Below are 12,475 nucleotides of genomic sequence, written 5' to 3'. Positions count from 1 at the left end.
TATTGGAAAATTCGGGTATCATGTCGAATTTTTGCATAGAGATGGCTCTACAAGTAAAGTGGCTATCAGGAGAGCTGATGCTCTTTATAGATCTGTGCGGGTGTTAAATTTACCTATCGAGATAGATAATGAGAAAATCAAGGTTGCCCTGTCTAAATATGGTGAGGTAAAGGATATAGTTAACGAACGTTGGTCGAAGCAATTTAAAATTCAGAGCTTCAATGGTATTCGTTCGGTAGAGATGGAAGTAAAGACGAATATCCCGTCTCATATAACTGTTGACGGGCATAAAGCACACGTGATTTATACTGGTCAAACCCCTACGTGCCATATATGCAATGAATCGGGTCATTTAAGGCAGGACTGTCCCCGTCGTGTCTTTGTACTAAAAACAAATTTAGTCCAACGCCGCAAGATGACCTTGAGCGAAGTTTTGGCAACCGATAACACGGCCAAACAGGGTGAGGGTTCGGATCCTGTACTTAGTACTGGAACTATTGCTGTTGAAGGCAGTGATTTTCCACCCCTGGTAACACGCTTCAATTGTGATTCCTCTGCCCGTGAGTTAGACATACTAACCAAGAAACGACCACTTGAACATACAGATGATCATTCTGATGATGACACCTCCCGACAATCTCCTGCTGTACGTAAACAGAAAGCTGGCGATGAAAATCTGCATGTGCCCCAAGACGGAATGCAAGTAGATTTAATTGCAGTTTCTGATACATCTCGCTCACTGCCAGAAAATGCAACGGCAGCTGCCGACAGCGAGAAAGTAGAAGTCCCCCAAGCAGTGACAACTTGCCCAGCTGTAAATAGCGATAATCAGCTGTTTACCGACGGGAAGTTCGCGGAAGCGGTAGAACAACAACACCGCGACACCGCAACAGCACAGCAACCGGCACCAGAGTGTAAACAAGTGAAAGTGTTTACTCCTGAACCGGAAAATAAGCAAACACCGTCGCAAGCGTCACATCAACCGAAGGTAGCATGTAAACAGCAGGCAGTGTTTACAAACCAGGTCTCTCTAAACACTGCTGCTGAAGCGGCCGCGTCGAGTGTTGCCACAACAAAATCAGGTCAGGGTTTTCAGGGCGTCCACCGCCGTACGCTAAAACCACAACCGAATCTTACTGTTTCTCGCACCCAAGCCAAACAAAAAGCGGACAAGTCGGACGTAAAATCACAGAAAAATATACGATATGAAATTGTCAGAGAAGGTGCTCCAGATGAGCCTCCTGACACACTCAATGTAGAACAGCCCCTCAGTACTAAGGTGCGGGATGACAATGGCAGACAAACTAACGTTTAGCGACCGTGTTACTAGGACTGCTACCAAGTTCTGAATGACTGTAGTTCTAAACCGGATTTCAGCATACCAAAAGTAGAACAGTTTTTTTTTTTTTTTGTCCGTGGCCAATAGCAAGTTAGGGATGCAAGCATACTCTATCACAACGATCAATATAAATAAAATTCGAACCTCATTAAAGCTAGCTGCTCTCAAGGAATTTTTGTATGACTCTGGAACCGATATCGCTTTGCTACAGGAGGTTGTAACGACGGAATTTGTAATACCAGGATACACCGCAATTGTTAACGTATCTTGTGACACACATACAGGAACAGCGGTTCTGCTCAGGGAAGGGATTCCCGTATCTCAAGTGGAGCGGTTGGAATCTGGAAGGGCAATTAGTATTAACGTTTTAGGTACCACATTGATTAACTTATACGCGCCCTCAGGAAATAGTAATAGACAGGACAGGGCAGCATTTTATAAAGAGGAACTTATATATTTATTACGTCGAAACCCAAACAGTTTTATAATGGGCGGTGATTTTAACTGCGTGTTAAATCGTAAAGATCAACAACCACATTTTAACGGTTCTTTAGAACTTAAACGCCTAGTAATCGACCTAAAACTAAAGGACGCATGGGAACTAAAATATCCAACGAAGGTTGAATATACGTATATAACACAGACTTCGCGCAGTAGAATAGACAGAATCTATGTTTCCCAAAACTTGGAAAGATGTCTACTAAATTCAGAAATCGTACCTGTATATTTTAGTGACCACTGCAGTATGAAGGCGTGCATTAATTTAGCTCCACAGCCGTTTCAGATTTTTAGGAACCAGTGGCAGCTAAATGTCTCTCTCTTAAAAGAGCAAGATTTGGCAGACGCGGTATCGGATGCGTGGACCTTATGTCTGCGATCGATCGAGAGGCACCCCACAGTATTAGACTGGTGGCTTAAGGTTGCAAAGCCGAGACTGAGAAAAGTGTGTATCAGATACAGCAGAGAAAGAGCGTGGGAGTTAAAAAATAGTATGGAATTTTATTACAGTTTGTTGCGAGACCTCTATGAACAGGCAAACGTGTCAACCATTAGATTACAAGACATCAGAAACACACCAAAGCGAAATTACTCGCCATTAAAAGACAACAGATGGAAGGTTTAAAACTGAAGTCAAAGGCGAAGTCGGTGGTAGATGATGAAACAACATCCTTATATCATCTGCTTCGGCATGCAAAGAATAGGCGACGCACTGTTATTAGTGAACTTAAAACCCCCAATGGGACAACACTGACGTCTCAGAAGGAGATTCTAAATGCAGTATACCAGTACTACTATGCATTATATTCCTCCAGCCCACCTCACGAGGGGTCTCTGCAAGAGTTTCTCAGTGTTTTATCCCCACAGTTGACAAGTTCTGAAAACGACGAAATCCTTTCTGAAGTCAGTAACGAAGAGGTTCGTGAGACAATAACCAAGTCCCCGGTGAATAAATCTGCTGGACCCGACGGACTCCCTGTAGAATTTTACAGAAAGTTCTGGTTTTTAATTGGTGACACGTTTACATGCATTGTCAATGAGATTTTTAACGAGCAGACGATACCTGCAGATTTTAAAGACAGCAAAATTGTACTTCTACCGAAAAACAAAGGGACGAAAAGTTTAAACGATTACCGCCCTATTTCACTTTTAAACTCTGACTACAAAATAGTATGCAGGATTTTAAAAAAGAGACTTTCCCCTCTGACCGACAAATTAATTAGTCAACATCAGTCATGTGCAGCAAATAGAAGTATTTTTAATACGATTTCTGAATATAGAGACATCATCGCCTTAGCATCGGTTTCTAATATCAAATGTGCTTTACTTTTTATAGATTTTACTAAGGCTTTCGACTCGGTGAATCACCGCTTCCTATTTGAGGTACTGACAAAAATGGGACTCGTCCACAAAACAGTTAATGTTATAAAAAACGTTGCTACTGGTCTGAACGCTAAATTAGCTGTCAACTGTCAGCTGACGCGGCAAATTCAAATAAACCGCGGCATCCCACAGGGAAGTCCATTATCTATGTTTTTGTTTGTTGTGTCGTTAGAGCCCTTTTTAAGAAGTGTTCATGAAAGGTTAAAGGGCATAACTATAACTGGCAGGAAAACTGTAGTGAGAGCCTATGCTGACGATGTTGGTGTCGTCATAAGAGGGCAAGATGATGTAATTCGACTAGGGGCCATTCTTCAAAACTACTGCCACGCATCGGGTGCGACAACAAACGAAAATAAAAGTACAATCCTGGGAATGCGGGGTCTTGAACGGATACAAATCGATTGGGCGAAGTCAGTTACCACACATAAAACCCTGGGGACAATCCTGACGGCATGTCCAATGAGGATGACAGCCCTCAATTGGAAAGAGGTTTTAACAAAGATTCAAGGGGGACTTATTGAGAACTCACAACGACTTATGAACCAGGTTCAGAGGGTCAGGTTCATTAACTTATGCATTCTCTCAAAGGCATTCTATATGGCACAAGTTTTTCCCTTGCCGAAGTTGATAGCTCAGAAAATAATGTCGAGGGTTGCAAATTTCTTATGGAAGGGGGAAATCTTCAGGGTTAACCTAAGAACTGCGACTTTACATCCTAGAAATGGAGGCCTCGGACTGGTGGACATACGCAATAAAGCTTCTGCGCTTTTCATAAAAAGGTCTTTAAACATATTTCACGCCAACCCCGGCAGTATTACTACACAATTGTTTAAATGTGTCCAACCAGAAAGCCTTCAACCACCGGCAGACGTACAAAAAATTAACCCCCGACTGCGATACGTTAGGATCTTATACACAGAATTGAGCTATGTTAACGAGAAACTCAGAACTTCACTGCACATTACAGCCAGAGATATCATGAGACAAATACAACAATATGAAGGACAAAATAAAATTGCCACGAAATATATGAGTCACAACTGGGATGCAATTTGGGAGAATATTAGTTTTAACGGGCTCAATTCAGATGTGGTAACGGCATGGTACAAAGCCGTCAATAATATTGTCAGCACCAACGAGCGGCTTTATAAAATTGGGAAAGCTGAAACCCCCTTATGTCAGAAATGTAACCTAGTTGACACTGTGATTCATAGATTTACGTGTGCTGGAAATCTCAACAATTGGCATTGGCTCAGGAAAAGTCTTGCACTACTGCAACGAACGTCACCCAATTCCATTACTCCTATGGTGCTTTTCAGACCTGAAACTAAATATTACCCGAAAACCAAAAATAATGCAATACACTGGTTAATGGGACAGTTTGTCCATTACATTATCAATAAAATAGGTGGTGACGACGAAACGGAATTCAAGCTTTTTATGCAAATGGAGTACAGCAACATTCAGCAATATGCAGACCACAGGAAAATGTATGGAAACATGTTGATCATTTTATTCGAACGACTAGGTGTTGGTTAAAGCGCACAGTCTAACACTAAATGTACTATTTTAGGGGTAATGAAGAAGTGAAGTATGAATCTACGTTCATGATGAAGGAAATGCCTCTTCTTTTATCCATTCATGTTACGTCTGCCCCCCAATAAGTGTCTCATAAATGCTCGCTGTATATTGCAGTATAATCACATGTTTCTTACTCGAATGTCTGTTGACTGAAAACTCGAATGACGGCTTTGCAATGGGATCTCACCCCCAGATGTCGTACAACCAGTGCTCCTTACCACAATAAAGAGAGCAGGCGAAAAATATACACGACTATACCCGCTTTTCTATAACAATTAAAATGCACTGAAGGAGCAATTCGGTGGGAGTGATGGTGGGGGCATCGTGGCCAGGCTTCGAGTTCTTTGACCCCTGCCCTCGTTGTCCCCGTCATGCGCCTCCTGATATGCATCCTTATAAAAAACATTAAAAAGCGGTCCAAGGCGCCAGACTAAAGGAAAAGTGGCTAGGATACCTGGCTTTAAAAAAATGAGAAACAAAAGTGGTTAAAAAAAAAATTAGCTCAGTGGTAGAGCACTGCTCTAATAAACCAGGCGTCGTAAGCTAAAAAAAAAAAAAAAAAAATGGATAAGGCGTCGGACTTCGGATCTGAAGATTACAGTTTCGAATGCTGTCACGCTCGTGTTTTATCAGTTCTGAAAAAGAAACATACCGTTTTAATGTAGCATTTGAGCAGTACGAAACCGTCTGAATGTTGCTGTTGACCATTTTCTGCTTGGAGATGCTCTTGAGCTTGAAACACACACTATAAGACTGGTGTTAACTAGCGAAATGGTCGGCAGAGTGCCGTCACCGCGAGTTTCCACTGGCACTTGCACATCTAAAACAACGTCGGAAAGTAACTCGTTCGCCTTTTGAGTCACATCAAGTATGAGTGTTAATTTTGACGCCACTAGCTCTGCAGGTTGTCATGCAATTCCTTTACCTCTCAGAAATGATTATAAAATAAAAGTGAAGTACGTGAAGAGTGTGACGTTAGGAAAACATTACGCAGCATGGAGAGATTCTGTATGTGACAACCCAACCCAAACGAGTACTGTGTGACGTGCTGCCCGGCAAGTATTCACCGAAGCAGCCCGGCTAGCTCAGTCGGCGTCAGCCAGCGGCTGCGCTGGAGGTCGGACGTGCCGTGCTGTGTGCTGTGCTGCGTTAGCTCCGCGTGGTAAGTCTCTGCTCTTGCTGCAACGCGTCGCTGTCTATAGTATTTGTGTAGACATGAAAAAGAAGTAAGAGATGTCGCAACCGCAACGAAAAGATACTTTGAAATTCACGTTTGATCGCAACTTTGTCCGACCGAGGTCATTTGATGTTGAACAGTGGTTAGAGGATGATGTTAAAATAGGACTTGATGATATTATCGGCATACATTTCTCGATTATGAACAGTGTGGTTTTCGTGAAACTTGCCAGTCCAGAATTGTGTGAAAGGATAGTTCGATCTTGTGGTGGCATTCTGAAATTTAAACATGCTGACGGAAATGTTGGGGAGGTTACCGTTGCCCATGCTGGTCTAGGTATTCGGACCGTGCGAGTCTTTGAACTTCCCTTTGAAATTACAAGTGACCAGATAAATGCTGTTATTGCTCCATACGGGAAAGTTTTGAGTAATATTGCCGAACGGTGGTCTGCTGCACACAAATTCCCTGTTTTGAATGGTGTGCGCCAATTAAAAGTCGAATTGCAGAAGCACATTCCGTCGTTTATAAACGTCTGCGGATATAGAGCTGTTGTGATGTATGATGACCAACCGAAAACGTGTGCTGTCTGCAATTTACCAGGCCACGTTCGTGCAGAATGTGTTCAAAGGCGAGTGGCGCAACTGCCTGCTGGCGATGCCGTCAGGCCCCCTGCTATGTCAACGCTGCCCGTGACATATGTCGCCGTAGCGCGCGGTTTTGCAAGTGCCACTGCGCCCCCCGAAGTTACTACGAATACCGACCCACAAGCGACCGACCAACCGACCGACTCAGGTGTAGCATCTGTAGACACTCAACCCTCCTGCGAAGACATATCTGCTCCTGCCCTTGTCGCCGTGGAATCGCCCAATGAGGCAATGGATACGGACGCGACCTCAGTCGCTTCGGGTAGTGCTCCTCTGCATCCTGGAGCTTCTTTAGGAGGTATCAAAAGCGTATCAGGTGCACAGAAAACGGACTCGCAACCAGCCGTTTCTAGTGGTGCTCTTCCGAATCCTGCAGCTGCCTTAGGCACTGACCACAGCCCGTCAAGTGCAATGAAATCAGACCTGGCGTCAGTCACTTCGAGTAGTGCTACTTTGCAACCTGAGGCTTCTTCAGGTACCGTCCAAAGTCCACCACGAGACGCATCTCCCAAGAAATCTAAAAAACGGAGGATCGCGCGTCAAGGTGCAGAGCAGACTGCACCACCACTGCGTGAACAGGCGAAGCAAATCGGGGGCAAAATACGTCAATCTGCATCTGAGAACTTGCAGTGCAATCAGCAGTCATCTAACGAAGACCCTGTGTCCTTGGATAGTACCTCCGGTTCTGCCAGTTTGCCCTCCGATGACGTAGCAATTACCCGAACCGAAGATAAAAATCACCAGCAAATACCTGAATATAGTGCACCACTTAATGACGAACCGATGACAGGGCTGTCGAATCCGTGGGCAGACGATGTCGACGACACTACAAAGGAGGACGAAATTATGGACACCACAGGAACCGTTACAGTCACCACGATGGCCACACCACGCGATGACGTCGTCTTGAATGTCATCGCCGCGACGGATACTGTCCCAGACACGGAGAAGCCGACTGATCCCTTCCCAAGTCATGAATATTTCTAGTCTGAACGGTTTTACTGACTTGTGTCCACATGTCTCTCGGGTCAGATTTCTTAATGTTTTTTCGAAATGATATGTTGCCAGAGTTTTTCCTAATTACACTCCCGTCTTGGCTAACGTAGTTCCGTTGCAGGCCTATAAGATCGCTACGCTGAACATCAATAAAATTTGTAGCCCATTTAATTTACAAAATTTAAAAGATTTCCTGTATGCAGCTGATGTGGACATTTTGTTTTTACAAGAAGTAACAAACATCGAACTTGACTTCATACAGGGGTATAATGCTATAGTCAATCCTGGAATTGGATGTAATTTGGGTACCGCATTTCTTTTCAAAGAGGGCGTCGTCATTACAGACGTAACAAAACTGCCTAACGGCAGAGGCATTGCCGGCACGCTTTATAACACCAGGATTATTAATGTCTATGCCCCATCTGGTTCTACCAATCGGTGCCAACGAGCACAGTTTTTTAAGGAGGGAATTGTTCCTTTGTTTGGTGTACACTGCACCCATACCATCCTTGGAGGCGACTTTAACAGTGTCATACATGCCAAAGACCAAACTCCGAACTACAACAAATCGCCGGACCTGGAACGTATCGTCACCGACCTCCGTTTAACTGATTCGTGGGAGCAAAAGCACGGCGCGGCACCCGGCTTTACCCACCTCACTAATCATTCAGCGAGCCGGTTGGATCGAATATATGTCTCGCCCAATCTGAAACACCGCATCCTGCAGTCTGAAGTTTGGCCAACCGTTTTTTCGGACCACGCTGCATATATATGCACATTAAATTTGGAACGACAAGGAACCTGTCGATATAAAGGGCCATGGAAACTTAATGTTTCACACTTAAAAGATCCTGCCTGTCGAGAAGCCTTTCTCACCACTTGGAGAGCCTGCGAGACCAAACTCAGCTCTTACCACTCGACCTTGGATTGGTGGCTCAAATGCGCCAAACCTCAGATCCGGAGATGTTTCATCAACTACTCCCGGGAGAAGAGCTTTTGGCGGAAAAGAACGATAGAATTTTACTTTCATTGTCTCCGAGAACTCTACCTGCAAGGTGCTACAGCTATTGGGAACCATGGGAGAATTAAAAAATTCCAGGCAAAAATACTGACATTAAGGCGACAACAGCTTGAAGGATACCAAATAAGGTCAAGAGCAGAGACTGTGGCGCAAAAAGAAGCCACTTCGATATATCATGTGATTCGTGAAACTAAACGAGGATTCCGCAAAATACTGACGGAGCTTCAAACTGATAATGGAACCACCTTGACAATGCACAACGACATAAAAGCAGAAATACTAACCCATTTCGACAACTTGTTTTCACATAAAGAGGTAGACGAAAAAGCACAGGACGATTTACTGACCCACCTGCAAGGACGCGTTGGTAACGCGTACGCGGAAGCTCTAATAGCGGAGGCGACCGAAGACGATGTACACTATGCTGTCTATCAAAGTGCAAAAAATAAATCCCCTGGAGCTGACGGCATAGCAGCAGAATTTTATCAAGTCTTCTGGGAACATATAAAACATAGAATTACATGCATCTGTAATGAACTTCTGAACCTCAATAAGGAGATACCGAAAGATTTTCGCGAAGGTATGATAGTGTTAATCGCAAAAAAATCGGCTGGCAAGGAAATTGGAAATTTGAGACCAATCACTCTGTTGAACAGTGACTATAAAATTTTTTCGCGGCTCTTAGCCCACAGACTTAAAAATGTAATGGCCAGCGTCACCGGCCCATATCACTCTAGCGTGGGCAAAGATAGGAAAATTCAGCAGACGCTGTCCGACTACCGCGACATAATTTCAATAGCAGAAGTATGTCGACTAAAATGTGCCATCGTGTCGTTAGATTTCGATAAAGCCTTCAACAGGATCAGCCACTCCTACCTCCTGAAAACGATGGGCGCAATGGGTTTTCCGCCGAGATTCGTCGACCTCATACGACGTTTGGTAACGAATAACTCCTCCAGAATCATCATAAATGGACAGCCTAGCCGGCCAGTCGAGATCGCAGGTTCCGTAAGGCAAGGTTGTCCGTTGTCCATGGCACTTTTTGCCATGGCCATCGAACCTTTGCTCGCTACCTTGACTCAGCGGTTACAAGGATTGCAAATACGAGGAAACAAAATAATATGTAAAGCTTATGCGGACGATGTTGGGTTTCTCGTTATGAATGTAGCGGAAGTCGAGACGGCAATGCACGTAATAGAAAAATACGAACGAGCGTCAGCCGCGAGGTTAAACAAAACCAAGTCCGGCATATTCAATATCGGATGTGGCATTGGCATGCGCACACACGGTCAGTTACGTGAGCTAACAGCCTTGAAGTGTCTCGGCATTGATTTCCGAAAAAATATACGTCAAACTATTGCGGCCAACTATAGACAAGTACTAACTACCATACGAGCTAGTGTACGGACACATAGTATTCGACAATTAAATGAAATTCAGAGAGTGTCTTTAGCGAACGTCTCTATTACTTCCAAAGTCAATTATGTCGCCCAGATACTGCCAATACCCGCCGGCATCGCCAAACAAATTATGTCAGCAATAGGCTATTTTGTGAGCCGTGGCCACATCTTTAAAATCCAGTATGACACTCTGACGCTCGCCACTAATAATGGCGGCTTAAACTTAACGAATGTTACTAAAAAGTCGCAGGCTCTGTACATCTCCAATACATTTCAACAATGGAGACAATCCGGCAGCTGTATCGCCGCGCACTTGCTATCTGAAATAGCTCCAGATGACCTCTCTCCACCCATTAATGTGCAGCACATACCGAGCGGACTTTACCATTTACGATGGTTTTTAATAGAATATAGCTACCTGCGTTCAAGAATTCCGGAAAAAGACATGACAAACGTAAAAGAAATATATGGCAAATTGATGGGAGAAAAGAAGAACAACAAAATAGAACAAAACTATCCATGTTCTAACTGGAAAGTGATATGGGCAAATATTCATAAACGTAACTTAGCTACTCATCTGAAAGCAATATGGTACTTTGTTGTAAATAGGAAAGTTGCAACAAACTCGAAACTTCATTCGATCCACTTAGCGGATTCGCCTTTGTGTGCAACGTGTAGTTTAATTGATAACGAAGAACATCGTTTCGTGTGCGACAAGGTTAAAGATATCTGGCTGAATGTCCGACGAAAGCTGGCACTCATCCTTCGAACGTCACCTAACGCTATAACGCCTGCGGACTTTTTGACACCGGATGATGTACCCTTTCCTAACACGAAACGCAACGCAGTCAATTGGCTGAAAGCGGCAACGGTCCATTACCTCTTCACGAAGGAAGAGAAAAGCCAAGAGGATTTTTGGATCTCTCTGCTAACTGAGCATCACATGTTACTGAAGACTAGTAAATATAAAGAAACATACGCAAATTTTTTAATCAAGACCTTGATGTAAAAGAATTAACAAGAAATATCTGCGGACACAGAAGACAAACGTAAGAGAGTGTTCACCACTACTAACTTACTTAACAATCGTGAAAAAAAAAAAAAATTATTTTAGTTTTTACCGGAATTGCCGTTCTTTGAGTTCAACGTTTATTAATTTATTTTTCAAGAAGCCATTATAAATAGTTGCTTCTCACCGAATATGGTTTGTTTTTTAAGCATTTTCAGAGAGAAGAGGCAGTTTCGAAATGCCCTCTGACGTTTCTCTGTCAAGGAAGACTATTTGCTTTAAGTGTGACAACAAAAAACAGCGATGAAGAAGGAAACAAACTGAACATAACTTCTGTTTCTACCTACTGAAGACTTCATTCTTTTTTCACATTATCAATAAGCCCAAAGAAGGGGTACATTAGTTTCTCCACGATAAAGGGATTAACTTCGTCTCATCAGTTTATGGTAATGTACATGGCGTGAGAAGCCGACGCCGATGAAGGCGAATTATGGAGAGCGCAACGATGGGCTAAAAGGGGTGATGGGAGGCCCAAAAAAAATATACGAAAAAAAAAGGAATAAAAAAAAAAGTCAGTAGAGCATGAGACTCTTAATCTCAGGGTCGTGGGTTCGAGCCCCACGCTGGGCGAAACGGAATTTTGTTCCGCTGCAGATGTAAATTACCGTTTTTCTGATTAACGTGATGTAATGGAAATAGCAACTTTAAACTTTGCCTACGTCTCTGTCAGTCGCAAGGAAACTCTATTTGAAGGTGAAGGTGATTTTGTAGACATGTGTGAAAGACATGTTCTGAAATGCAAGTGTTGTTGTTTGGAGAGGACATCGGTTACGTGTCAGATGTGTAGCCAAGCAGTAAAGGGACGCCATAGCTGCAAATATTAGTCGGTAATATGAAGTGTTGTCAGCTGAAGTCTGATGATCCAGACGACCGTAAGGACGAAGTACGCAAAAGTACCGCTAGGCCGCGCCTCTTTAGCTCAGTGGTAGAGCACTGGACTAGTAAACCAAGGGTCGTGAGTTCCATCCTCAAAGGAAGAAGTCGAATTTTGGAAATCAGTTGCGCGTCGTGGCCGTATAGCAAACAGTATATGTGATGACGAACAATTAGCGACATGCCTTTCATTAAGATTTACTCTCAGATGTGATTAAGGCGAATGGCGCAGATAAAGCCTTTGCCAAAGCGGTTCAGCATAAGGTGGGACGAGGCAGTCTGAATTACATTTTATAGATGTATTTCTCACATATGTCAGAGCCTCTCGCGGTCGTCGTCGTCGTCGCCGCCGCTTCTGCAGAAGTAGCAAATGGCCATCGTGGCAAATGCGGCGAGGCACGCCCTGCCTTCGATTCCGTATGCACAAAGTGTGTGGTCTTGTTTCCCAGTCGATATTTGTTCGGTCACGTAAGAGGTTGAATGTAACGAATGGG

Source organism: Schistocerca gregaria, chromosome 8, assembly GCF_023897955.1.
Source record: "Schistocerca gregaria isolate iqSchGreg1 chromosome 8, iqSchGreg1.2, whole genome shotgun sequence".
Taxonomy (NCBI): Eukaryota; Metazoa; Arthropoda; class Insecta; order Orthoptera; family Acrididae; genus Schistocerca; species Schistocerca gregaria.
This window is presented reverse-complemented; position numbering follows the sequence as displayed.